Genomic DNA, 14,806 nt, shown 5'->3' on the forward strand with positions numbered 1-14,806 from the left:
GCCAACAGCTGCGCCAGAGCTTTTCCCACTCGTGGGTGCCCATGACACCCATAGAGTAGGTACTGAACCTGTGGCGAGGGCAGCGAGCCACCGAGTCCGCAGCGAGCCCACAAAGAGCTTTCTAGCGCTCTCTACCATGCCGGCATTCTGACGGCCGGGATCCCGGTGTTGGTAAACTGATATATATATATATATATATATAGAGAAAAAGGTAGAGGCACTCTCCAGATTTAATAAAGATGCAAAAAGTAAATTTATTGATACGTTACACAGTACACCCGAACGGTGTTCCTTGAAATGTCCTCAAGCGCTTTCGGCCCACAAAGGGCCTTCCTCAGGAGGCAGTATACAGCAATAATTTCATCAGAACATAAGACCAAACGCAGGGTCTACCCAGATATCCAGCAGTAAGCTGGGTCATGCCTGACAGGCTCTATATACACCAGTGGTCAATTAGGCTTTGGCGCCAAACACGCCCCTAATGTGACCTCATATCGAATGCGACATTGTTATGCAGACTAACATCTAAAACAATCACAACAAACAGTGCATCAGGATTTCCCAAACAAGAAAAGGAATGTAGGGCACACTTATTTCAAATAGACAGGTTCCATGTTCCCAGACGAGCAGCAGCCGCTGATCGTGTACATACTTCATTCACGGCAACTGACTTATAGACGGACCTAGGTAGCGTGCGTAACTAAGCAACAAGCCGCACTTCCTGTCTGTGGAACGCACGCGTCACAGACACGGAAGTCTAGCTGGAACGCATATCGGGACTCTCCTAAATAGAATCAAAACATCCAGTCTATCAAATCCACAGTAATGTTGTATAAATTCACTCCACCACAGGGTCTGTGTTAGCATGTTCAAATTAGGGAGCATGGAACCTCGCCTAACAAGTGTGTCCCTCATTGTCCGGTGTCAAGAGCCAATCAGTTACAGTTAAAAAAAACCCAAAATTAAGTAGCTAAAAACCCAATACAAGACATAAGAGAATTACACTAGAGAATTTAGTATTGGCCAGACCATACAAGGGTGAACTGCTATGACTATTAGATTCCGTATACATATACTGCTATATTAAATCTATACATTACTTTAGACATATATATATATATATATAAGAGATATAAGAGGAGCACCTCTCTACTCCAAAAAGGGGGAATCCTCTAGATCAAATAGCAGTTAACCCCGGCAGGTCAATACATAAAATAAAAAACGACATACTTAAATATTTCTAAACCAAAAAACATAAACATATACATATATATATATATACACACATGTAGGTGTCGGTCAGACTATATTCCACCCATCCAGTGGAATATTAAATGGAAAATATAGGTCCAAAGTACTATTACACAGTCTGTGTCCATCGTTGTCAACGCAGAAAAAAGCTTAGAGGGTTAGATTCATTAAGTCCATAAGGAGCCACTGAACCCAGTCTGTGGATCCACCTCGCTTCCAATTTCTTTAGTAAGAGTGATCGATCCCCACCCCTCTTAGGAACTGGAACCCAGTCAATGATCCGGCATTTCAAAGACGCCACTTGATGTCCTACCGTCAGGAAATGTTGAGCCACCGGTTTGTCAGTCTGCCCTGTCAGCAGCGCCTTGTGGATTGAACTCCGGTGGTTCGCCATCCTCTCCCTAAAGGTGCATGTGGTCATCCCCACATAAGGGAGGCCACAAGGGCAGAGGAGCATGTAGATTACATGATCGAGACGGCAATGCAGCCGAAATCTGATGTAAATCATTTTACCACTTCGGGGATGCGGGAATCTGTCTCCGGCCAGCATAGAACGACATGTCACACATCCCAGACATTTCACACAACCCTTCTTTTGTGGTTGCAGCCAACCACTCTCTTCCTTAGTCGGTTGTTTTGCTGGGTGCACGAGGAGCTGTTTCAGACTACGGCCACGTCTGTATGCCATCATGGGCGGTTGTTCGAACAGTCCCTTCAGTTTAGGGTCAGACTTTAATATTGGCCAGTGTCGTTTTAATGATGATCCAATGTCAGTGGATTTACCATCATACTGTGTAACGTATATCATTCGTGCCTCCTTTGATGTTACAGACTTTTTGCATTTTGTTCGAGCCCTCATCAGGCAATTATCAATTGTACTCTTTTTGTACCCCCTCTCCAAGAAGCGGCTCTTCATCTCCAGAATTTGGGTTTCAGCATTTGCTGGGTCAGTATTATTCCTCAATACCCGCATGAACTGGGAGATGGGTAAGCTTGATTTCAATGCCGGTGGGTGATTACTTGTTGCGTGTAAGATCGTATTCCGATCCGTCTCCTTTCTATATAGAGTAGTTCCTAATTTAGTTCCAATACGGAAGATTGTGAGGTCCAAAAAATTAATAGAATCCCCACTAATCTGACCAGTGAAACGTACTGTGGACTCCAGACTGTTCAACTGTTCCAACATACAGAAAAACTCAGACTCAGTGCCGTCCCATAGCACAAATATATCGTCTATAAAACGCTTATAGTAAATGATCTTACTGCCATATATGGGTAAGATGTTAGACATCTCATAACGATGCATAAAGATGCCTGCATATATAGGGGCCACATTCGAGCCCATGGCCGTCCCTGAGCACTGCATAAAATATTCATTCTGATACATTCCTGTAAAAAGGAATCTACAAACATCGCCAGTGGTTGTAGAAGGGACCCTCTGGCTGATATGATAGGCCTGCCAGGGGGGCTGCTCAAGGATTTATGTACCTTGGGCAGAGTGTATAGTATAGGGCAAACTGGCTGTTCAACCTTCAAAAAAAGGGATATTTGTTCAGTCAGCCACCCCTGGCGATGTTTGTAGATTCCTTTTTACAGGAATTGACCCCGTTTATCTCTAGCTATCTGAAGGATACGGGGGATTTCCTTACTAAAATTATGGAACTTGGTGACATAGACGAAGGAACTATGTTGGCAACACTTGATGTGTCATCGTTATACACCATAATCCCTCATGATTTGGGACTGGAAGCAGTAAGGGAGTTACTTATCACTGCTGGGACTCTGGCAATCCCCATTGAGGGGTTGCTGGAATTCTTGGAGTTGATTTTGACGAATAATCACTTCATGTATCAGAATGAATATTTTATGCAGTGCTCAGGGACGGCCATGGGCTCGAATGTGGCCCCTATATATGCAGGCATCTTTATGCATCGTTATGAGATGTCTAACATCTTACCCATATATGGCAGTAAGATCATTTACTATAAGCGTTTTATAGACGATATATTTGTGCTATGGGACGGCACTGAGTCTGAGTTTTTCTGTATGTTGGAACAGTTGAACAGTCTGGAGTCCACAGTACGTTTCACTGGTCAGATTAGTGGGGATTCTATTAATTTTTTGGACCTCACAATCTTCCGTATTGGAACTAAATTAGGAACTACTCTATATAGAAAGGAGACGGATCGGAATACGATCTTACACGCAACAAGTAATCACCCACCGGCATTGAAATCAAGCTTAACCATCTCCCAGTTCATGCGGGTATTGAGGAATAATACTGACCCAGCAAATGCTGAAACCCAAATTCTGGAGATGAAGAGCCGCTTCTTGGAGAGGGGGTACAAAAAGAGTACAATTGATAATTGCCTGATGAGGGCTCGAACAAAATGCAAAAAGTCTGTAACATCAAAGGAGGCACGAATGATATACGTTACACAGTATGATGGTAAATCCACTGACATTGGATCATCATTAAAACGACACTGGCCAATATTAAAGTCTGACCCTAAACTGAAGGGACTGTTCGAACAACCGCCCATGATGGCATACAGACGTGGCCGTAGTCTGAAACAGCTCCTCATGCACCCAGCAAAACAACCGACTAAGGAAGAGAGTGGTTGGCTGCAACCACAAAAGAAGGGTTGTGTGAAATGTCTGGGATGTGTGACATGTCGTTCTATGCTGGCCGGAGACAGATTCCCGCATCCCCGAAGTGGGAAAATGATTTACATCAGATTTCGGCTGCATTGCCGTCTCGATCATGTAATCTACATGCTCCTCTGCCCTTGTGGCCTCCCTTATGTGGGGATGACCACATGCACCTTTAGGGAGAGGATGGCGAACCACCGGAGTTCAATCCACAAGGCGCTGCTGACAGGGCAGACTGACAAACCGGTGGCTCAACATTTCCTGACGGTAGGACATCAAGTGGCGTCTTTGAAATGCCGGATCATTGACTGGGTTCCAGTTCCTAAGAGGGGTGGGGATCGATCACTCTTACTAAAGAAATTGGAAGCGAGGTGGATCCACAGACTGGGTTCAGTGGCTCCTTATGGACTTAATGAATCTAACCCTCTAAGCTTTTTTCTGCGTTGACAACGATGGACACAGACTGTGTAATAGTACTTTGGACCTATATTTTCCATTTAATATTCCACTGGATGGGTGGAATATAGTCTGACCGACACCTACATGTGTGTATATATATATATATGTATATGTTTATGTTTTTTGGTTTAGAAATATTTAAGTATGTCGTTTTTTATTTTATGTATTGACCTGCCGGGGTTAACTGCTATTTGATCTAGAGGATTCCCCCTTTTTGGAGTAGAGAGGTGCTCCTCTTATATCTCTTATATATATATATATATATGTCTAAAGTAATGTATAGATTTAATATAGCAGTATATGTATACGGAATCTAATAGTCATAGCAGTTCACCCTTGTATGGTCTGGCCAATACTAAATTCTCTAGTGTAATTCTCTTATGTCTTGTATTGGGTTTTTAGCTACTTAATTTTGGGTTTTTTTTAACTGTAACTGATTGGCTCTTGACACCGGACAATGAGGGACACACTTGTTAGGCGAGGTTCCATGCTCCCTAATTTGAACATGCTAACACAGACCCTGTGGTGGAGTGAATTTATACAACATTACTGTGGATTTGATAGACTGGATGTTTTGATTCTATTTAGGAGAGTCCCGATATGCGTTCCAGCTAGACTTCCGTGTCTGTGACGCGTGCGTTCCACAGACAGGAAGTGCGGCTTGTTGCTTAGTTACGCACGCTACCTAGGTCCGTCTATAAGTCAGTTGCCGTGAATGAAGTATGTACACGATCAGCGGCTGCTGCTCGTCTGGGAACATGGAACCTGTCTATTTGAAATAAGTGTGCCCTACATTCCTTTTCTTGTTTGGGAAATCCTGATGCACTGTTTGTTGTGATTGTTTTAGATGTTAGTCTGCATAACAATGTCGCATTCGATATGAGGTCACATTAGGGGCGTGTTTGGCGCCAAAGCCTAATTGACCACTGGTGTATATAGAGCCTGTCAGGCATGACCCAGCTTACTGCTGGATATCTGGGTAGACCCTGCGTTTGGTCTTATGTTCTGATGAAATTATTGCTGTATACTGCCTCCTGAGGAAGGCCCTTTGTGGGCCGAAAGCGCTTGAGGACATTTCAAGGAACACCGTTCGGGTGTACTGTGTAACGTATCAATAAATTTACTTTTTGCATCTTTATTAAATCTGGAGAGTGCCTCTACCTTTTTCTCTATAATTTAAATGCCTGGCATTTGGAGTGATCACCCCAGTTGTTGTCCCCCCTGAAGATGTGAGTGCGACCAATTCTGGATATATATATATATATATATATGGGATGCAATTACATTGCCGGCAGTTGGGATCCCGGCGGTCAGGATACTGACGCCTGAATCCCGACCGCTGACAGTGCCGCCAGCTGGAATCCCGGGTAACAGGGGCTGTTCCCACTCATGGGTGTCCACGGTGTTCTTAGTGCAATGACCACGCGAGGGGACTCTGCGTTCACCGTGCTGCCAGCATACTCCTGGCTAGGATGCCATTGTCGGTATACTGACAGCCGGCATCCCGGCCGCCGGTATATCATACCGAACCAATATATATATATATACAGATGGAGCCATGTTTATGTTAATAGGATTAATTGAGCCAGGGCACTTACACTTTATCCCCTGCTGTAATGACTTGATCCCCTGATGTATTGTTCTCTCTGTATTGTTTTGCAGCTGAGAACAATAGATGAAGGGTTTATGCTAATAAACCATGGTGTGCCTAGGTGCAGCAGAGAAGTCAAGATAATCATGGCTCCATCTGTATATACTAGTGATGTGCACCGGACATTTTTCGGGTTTTGTGTTTTGGTTTTGGATAGTGATGAGCGGGTTCGGTTTCTCGGGAAACCGAACCCCCCCGAACTTCACCCTTTTTACACGGTCAGAGCCATACTCGGATTCTCCCGTATGGCTCGGTTAACCCGAGCGCGCCCGAACGTCATCATCCCGCTGTCGGATTCTCGCGAGATTCGGATTCTATATAAGAAGCCGCGCGTCGCCGCCATTTTCACTCATGCATTGGAAATGTTAGGGAGAGGACGTCGCTGGCGTCCTCTCCGTTTATTCATTGTTGAGTTGATGCAAATATTTGTGCTTGCTTATATCATTGTGGGGACTGGGGAGCAGCTTTATATTAATATAGGAGGAGTACAGTGCAGAGTTTTGCTGATCAGTGACCACCAGTTTTATCCGTTCTCTGCCTGAAAAAAACACTCCATATCTGTGCTCAGTGTGCTGCATATATCTGTGCTCACACTGCTTAATTGTGGAGACTGGGGAGCAGCTGTATTATATAGCAGGAGTACAGTGCAGAGTTTTGCTGACAGTGACCACCAGTATACGTTGTCTGCCTGAAAAACGCTCCATATCTGTGCTCAGTGTGCTGCATATATCTGTGCTCACACTGCTTAATTGTGGGGACTGGGGAGCAGCTGTATTATATAGCAGGAGTACAGTGCAGAGTTTTGCTGACAGTGACCACCATTATACGTTGTCTGCCTGAAAAACACTCCATATCTGTGCTCAGTGTGCTGCTTTATTGTGGGGACTGGGGAGTCGGGACCACCAGTATAATATTATATAGGAGGAGTACAGTGCAGAGTTTTGCTGACACAGTGACCACCAGTATACTATATATAGCAGTACGGTACGGAAGGCCACTGCTGTACCTACCTCTGTGTCGTCATTAAGTATACTATCCATCTACATTCTAATTCTATACCTGTGGTGCATTTTAGTTTTGCAGTTTGCTGACACAGTGACCACCAGTATATATAGCAGTACGGTACGGAAGGCCACTGCTGTACCTACCTCTGTGTCGTCATTAAGTATACTATCCATCTACATTCTATACCTGTGGTGCATTTTAGTTTTGCAGTTTGCTGACACAGTGACCACCAGTATATATAGCAGTACGGTACAGAAGGCCACTGCTGTGCCATACTTACCTACTCTCCCGGAAGCTGCGGGAGGCTCCCGTTTTTTGGGATAGCCCCCCGCACCCCCGGAAGAGTGGGCAGGTCTCCCGCATCCTGCTCGCACCCTAGTGATGCGAGTAGGATGGAGAGATAACCTCCCGCATTCGCGGGTCCGTCGGGTGGAGAAGGGGTTAAAATTACGCAAATTGCGTCATTTTAGCCCCGCCCCCTTCCCGCGGACCCGTGAATTGCGGCATTTCCCGATGCGGGGGGCGGGGCTTAGTGATGTCACCGTCCGCCCCCCCCCCCCCCCCCCCCCCCGAAGACACTGCAGCGTCTCCTCTCCGGGCTTCTCCCGGAGAGGAGAAAGAAAATGTAGGTAACTATGTGCTGTACCTACCTCTGTGTCGTCATTAAGTATACTATCCATCTACATTCTATACCTGTGGTGCATTTTAATTTTGCAGTTTGCTGACACAGTGACCACCAGTATATATAGCAGTACGGTACGGAAGGCCACTGCTGTACCTACCTCTGTGTCGTCATTAAGTATACTATCCATCTACATTCTATACCTGTGGTGCATTTTAGTTTTGCAGTTTGCTGACACAGTGACCACCAGTATATATAGCAGTACGGTACGGAAGGCCACTGCTGTACCTACCTCTGTGTCGTCATTAAGTATACTATCCATCTACATTCTATACCTGTGGTGCATTTTAGTTTTGCAGTTTGCTGACACAGTGACCACCAGTATATATAGCAGTACGGTACGGAAGGCCACTGCTGTACCTACCTCTGTGTCGTCATTAAGTATACTATCCATCTACATTCTATACCTGTGGTGCATTTTAGTTTTGCAGTTTGCTGACACAGTGACCACCAGTATATATAGCAGTACGGTACGGAAGGCCACTGCTGTACCTACCTCTGTGTCGTCAAGTATACTATCCATCTACATTCTATACCTGTGGTGCATTTTAGTTGTGCGCAGTATATATAGTAGTAGGCCATTGCTATTGATACTGGCATATAATTCCACAATCAATTCCTCCGTGGAGACATTCACCAGCAATTGCCTCCAGAAAGTACACAGGGATCTGAGATGGTGGATTCCAGTGAGGACGAATTAATAATCTGTGAGGAGGGGGATGTACACAGTGAAAGGGGTGAGGAATCGGAGGATGATGATGAGGTGGACATCTTGCCTCTGTAGAGCCAGTTTGTGCAAGGAGAGATTGATTGCTTCTTTTTTGGTGGGGGCCCAAACCAACCAGTCATTTCAGTCACAGTCGTGTGGCAGACCCTGTCGCTGAAATGATGGGTTCGTTAAAGTGTGCATGACCTGTTTATACAACATAAGGGTGGGTGGGAGGGCCCAAGGACAATTCCATCTTGCACCTCTTTTTTCTTTCATTTTTCTTTGCATCATGTGCTGTTTGGGGACAATTTTTTTTAAGTGCCATCCTGTCTGACACTGCAGTGCCACTCCTAGATGGGCCAGGTGTTTGTGTCGGCCACTTGTGTCGCTTATCTTAGTCACACAGCGACCTTGGTGCGCCTCTTTTTTTCTTTGCATCATGTGCTGTTTGGGGACTATTTTTTTGAAGTGCCATCCTGCCTGACACTGCAGTGCCACTCCTAGATGGGCCAGGTGTTTGTGTCGGCCACTTGTGTCGCTTAGCTTAGCCATCCAGCGACCAGCTAAAAAACAGCTTAAATCATAGAATTTGGGGGTCATTTTGATCCCATAGTATTATTAACCTCAATAACCATAATTTCCACTCATTTCCAGTCTATTCTGAACACCTCACACCTCACAATATTATTTTTAGTCCTAAAATATGCACCGAGGTCGCTGGATGACTAAGCTAAGCGACCCAAGTGGCCAACACAAACACCTGGCCCATGTATATATTATATACTGGTGGTCAGCAAAATTTTGCACTGTCCTACTACTATATATATACTGCGCACAACTTAAATGCACCACAGGCATGGATGGGATAGTATACTTGACGACACAGAGGTAGGTAGAGCAGTGGACTACTGTACCATACTGCTATATATTATATACTGGTGGTCAGCAAAATTATGCACTGTCCTCCTACTATATATATATACTGCGCAAAACTTAAATGCACCACAGGTATGGATGGATAGTATACTTGACGACACAGAGGTAGGTAGAGCAGTGGCCTACTGTACCGTACTGCTATATATTATATACTGGTGGTCAGCAAAATTATGCACTGTCCTACTACTATATATATACTGCGCACAAAAACTTAAATGCACCACAGGTATGGATGGATAGTATACTTGACGACACAGAGGTAGGTAGAGCAGTGGACTACTGTACTGTACTGCTATATATTATATACTGGTGGTCACTGGTCAGCAAAATTATGCACTGTCCTCCTACTATATACTACAATTCAGCACAGTTATGGAGCGTTTTTCAGGCAGAGAACGTATAATACTGGTGGTCACTGGTCAGCAAAACTCTGCACTGTCCTCCTACTATATAATACTGGTGGTCCCCCAGTCCCCACAATAAAGCACACTGAGCACAGATATTTGCAGCACACTGAGCACAGATATGGAGCGTTTTTCAGGCAGAGAACGTAGATATTTGCAGCACACTGAGCACAGATATTTGCAGAACACAAAGCACAGATATTTGCAGCACACTGTACAAAGAAAGAACTGAGAGGATGCAGACACGTCCTCTCGTTATCATCTCCAAAGCACGAGTGAAAATAGCGGCGACGCGCGGCTCCTTATATAGAATACGAATCTCGCGAGAATCCGACAGCGGGATGATGACGTTCGTGCGCGCTCGGGTTAACCGAGCAAGGCGGGAAGATACGAGTTTGCCTCGGACCCGTGTAAAATGGGTTAAGTTCGGGGGGGGTTCGGATTCCGAGGAACCGAGCCCGCTCATCTCTAGTATATATATATATATATATATATATATATATATATTAGAGATGTGCATCGGGTTTTGTGTTTTGGTTTTGGATTCGGTTCCGCGGCCGTGTTTTGGATTCGGACGCGTTTTGGCAAAACCTTCCTGAAATTTTTTTGTCGGATTCGGGTGTGTTTTGGATGAGGGTGGTTTTTTTTAGTGATGAGCGGGTTTGGTTCCTCGGAATCCGAACCCCCCCGAACTTCATCCATTTTACACGGGTCCGAGGCATACTCAGATACTCCAGTATTGCTCGGTTAACCCGAGCGCGCCCCGAACGTCATCATCCCGCTGTCGGATTCTCGCGAGATTCGGATTCTATATAAGGAGCCGCGCGTCGCCGCCATTTTTCACTCGTGCATTGGAAATGATAGTGAGAGGACGTGGCTTGCGTCCTCTCACTTTGTTTCAGAACTTTCAGGGGGCTGCAAATATCTTTATTCTGGGGACCAGCAGTATTATAGGAGCACAGTGCAGAGTTTTGCTGACCAGTGACCACCAGTATTATACGTTCTCTGCCTGAAAAACGCTCCATATCTGTGCTTAGTGTGCTGCATATATCTGTGCTCACACTGCTTTATTGTGGGGACTGGGGACCACCAGTATTATATAGGAGGAGTACAGTGCAGAGTTTTGCTGACCAGTGACCACCAGTATTATACGTTCTCTGCCTGAAAAACGCTCCATATCTGTGCTCAGTGTGCTGCATATATCTGTGCTCACACTGCTTTATTGTGGGGACTGGGGACCACCAGTATTATATAGGAGGAGACAGTGCAGAGTTTTGCTGACCAGTGACCAGTGACCACCAGTATTATACGTTCTCTGCCTGAAAAACGCTTTATATCTGTGCTCAGTGTGCTGCATATATCTGTGCTCACACTGCTTTATTGTGGGGACTGGGGACCAGCAGTATTATATAGGAGGAGTACAGTGCAGAGTTTTGCTGACCAGTGACCACCAGTTTTATACGTTCTCTGCCTGAAAAACGCTCCATATCTGTGCTCAGTGTGCTGCATATATCTGTGCTCACACTGCTTTATTGTGGGGACTGGGGACCAGCAGTATTATATAGGAGGAGTACAGTGCAGAGTTTTGCTGACCAGTGACCACCAGTATTATACGTTAACTGCCTGAAAAACGCTCCATATCTGTGCTCAGTGTGCTGCATATATCTGTGCTCACACTGCTTTATTGTGGGGACTGGGGACCAGCAGTATTATATAGGAGGAGTACAGTGCAGAGTTTTGCTGACCAGTGACCACCAGTATTATACGTTAACTGCCTGAAAAACGCTCCATATCTGTGCTGCATTGTAGTATATAGTAGGAGTACAGTGCATAATTTTGCTGACCACCAGTATATAATATATAGCAGTACGGTACAGTAGTCCACTGCTCTACCTACCTCTATGTCGTCAAGTATACTATCCATCCATACCTGTGGTGCATTTCAGTTTTGCAGTTTGCTGACTACCAGTATATACTATATAGCATTACGGTACAGAAGGCCACTGCTCTACCTACCTCTGTGTCGTCAAGTATACTATCCATCCATACCTGTGGTGCATTTCAGTTTTGCACAGTTTGCTGACCACCAGTATAACTATATATATAGCAGTACCGTACAGTAGTCCACTGCTCTACCTACCTCTATGTCGTCAAGTATACTATCCATCCATACCTGTGGTGCATTTCAGTGTTGCACAGTTTGCTGACCACCAGTATATACTATATAGCAGTACGGTACAGAAGACCACTGCTCTACCTACCTCTGTGTCGTCAAGTATACTATCCATCCATACCTGTGGTGCATTTCAGTTGTGCGCAGTATATATAGTAGTAGGCCATTGCTATTGTTATATTACTGGCATATAATTCCACACATTAAAAATTGGAGAACAAAAATGTGGAGGGTAAAATAGGGAAAGATCAAGATCCACTTCCACCTCGTGCTGAAGCTGCTGCCACTAGTCATGGCCGAGACGATGAAATGCCATCAACGTCGTCTGCCAAGGCCGATGCCCAATGTCATAGTAGAGAGCATGTAAAATAAAAAAAAATAAAGCTCAGTAAAATGACCCAAAAATCTAAATCAAAATCGTCTGAGGAGAAGCGTAAACTTGCCAATGTGCCATTTGCGACACGGAGTGGCAAGGAACAGCTGAGGGCCTGGCCTATGTTCATGGCTAGTGGTTCAGCTTCACATGAGGATGGAAGCACTCATCCTCCTGCTAGAAAACTTAAAAGAGTTAAGATGGCAAAAGCACCGCAAAGAACTGTGCGTTCTTCTAAATCACAAATCCCCAAGGAGAGTCCAACTGTGTCGGTTGCGATGCCTGACCTTCCCAACACTGGACGGGAAGAGGTTGCGCCTTCCACCATTTGCACGCCCCCTGCAAGTGCTGGAAGGAGCACCCGCAGTCCAGTTCCTGATAGTCAAATTGAAGATGTCACTGTTGAAGTACACCAGGATGAGGATATGGGTGTTGCTGGCGCTGGGGAGGAAATTGACAAGGAGGATTCTGATGGTGAGGTGGTTTGTTTAAGTCAGGCACCTCTTTTTTTCTTTGCATCATGTGCTGTTTGGGGACTATTTTTTAAATCTGCCATCCTGTCTGACACTGCAGTGCCACTCCTAGATGGGCCAGGTGTTTGTGTCGGCCACTTGGGTCGCTTAGCTTAGCCATCCAGCGACCTTGGTGCACCTCTTTTTTTTCTTTGCATCATGTGCTGTTTGGGGACTATTTTTTGAAGTGCCATCCTGCCTGACACTGCAGTGCCACTCCTAGATGGGTCAGGTGTTTGTGTCGGCCACTTGGGTCGCTTAGCTTAGTCACACAGCTACCTCATTGCGCCTCTTTTATTCTTTGCATCATGTGCTGTTTGGGGACTATTTTTTTGAAGTGCCATCCTGCCTGACACTGCAGTGCCACTCCTAGATGGGCCAGGTGTTTGTGTCGGCCACTTGTGTCGCTTAGCTTAGTCATTCAGTGACCTCGGTGCAAATTTTAGGACTAAAAATAATATTGTGAGGTGTGAGGTGTTCAGAATAGACTGGAAATTAGTGTAAATGATGGTTATTGAGGTTAATAATACTATGGGATCAAAATGACCCCCAAATTCTATGATTTGAGCTGTTTTTGAGGGTTTTTTGTAAAACGTGTCCGAATCCAAAACACGGCCATGGAACCGAATCCAAAACCAGAACACAAAACCCGAAAAATGTCCGGTGCACATCACTAGTTTTTTTCAAAAACCCCTAAAAAACAGCTTAAATCATAGAACCTCAATAACCATAATTTCCACTCATTTCCAGTCTATTCTGAACACCTCACAATACTATTTTTAGTCCTAAAATTTGCACCGAGGTCACTGAATGACTAAGCTAAGCGACACAAGTGGCCGACACAAACACCTGGCCCATCTAGGAGTGGCACTGCAGTGTCAGGCAGGATGGCACTTCAAAAAAATAGTCCCCAAACAGCACATGATGCAAAGAATAAAAGAGGCGCAATGAGGTAGCTGTGTGACTAAGCTAAGCGACCCAAGTGGCCGACACAAACACCTGGCCCATTTAGGAGTGGCACTGCAGTGTCAGACAGGATGGCACTTAAAAAAATAGTCCCCAAACAGCACATGATGCAAAGAAAAGAGAAAAAGAGGTGCACTGTGGTCGCTGGACGGCTAAGCTAAGCGACACAAACACCTCAATATCACAGGAATTATTTGTTCTAATCAATGGTATTATTGTTCCAAATCACTGGAAGAAAATGACAAAATTACAGGAATTATTCGGTCTAATCAATGGTATTATTGTTCCAAATCACTGGAAGAAAATGACAAAATCACAGGAATTATTAGTTCTAATCAATGGTATTATTGGTCCAAATCAAATCAAATCCTATAGATTGCAAGCTTGCGAGCAGGGCCTTCCTACCTCTATGACTGTTTGTTATCACCCATTTTGTTATTGTTATTTCAAATTGTAAAGTGCAACGGAATTTGCTGCGCTATATAAGAAACTGTTAATAAATAAAAATAAAAATAAGTAAATAAATAAATAAATAAATCACTGGAAGAAAATGACAAAATCACAGGAATTATTCGTTCTAATCAATGGTATTATTGGTCCAAATCACTGGAAGAAAATGACAAAATCACTGGAATCCTTTGGCAAGATCACTGTGATTAATAATTAATTATAAATCACTGATTTTAATTGGTAAAATCTCGCTATCGCCTAGTGAAGTGGAATCTAGATGGGATTTTGTACCGGGGACACAATAACTTCATCAGTTGTCTAAATCCCAATGCACTAATGGCGGAAAACGGGCGCACGTCTAACAGCGCACTGATTATACTGAGAACTGAGTATACTGATCAATCACTGATTATATTGAGCACTGATTTTACTGAGCACTGATGATACTACGGAGAACTGACACTGAGCAGCGAGAACAGCACTGGACTATTGTACTGTAGTATACTGGTCACCACAATTATGCACTCTACTTCTATATACTGCTCACAACAATGCAGCACAGATATGGATACTTGAAGTGACA

The sequence above is a fragment of the Pseudophryne corroboree genome, chromosome 11, assembly GCF_028390025.1.
Source record: "Pseudophryne corroboree isolate aPseCor3 chromosome 11, aPseCor3.hap2, whole genome shotgun sequence".
Classification (NCBI taxonomy): Eukaryota; Metazoa; Chordata; class Amphibia; order Anura; family Myobatrachidae; genus Pseudophryne; species Pseudophryne corroboree.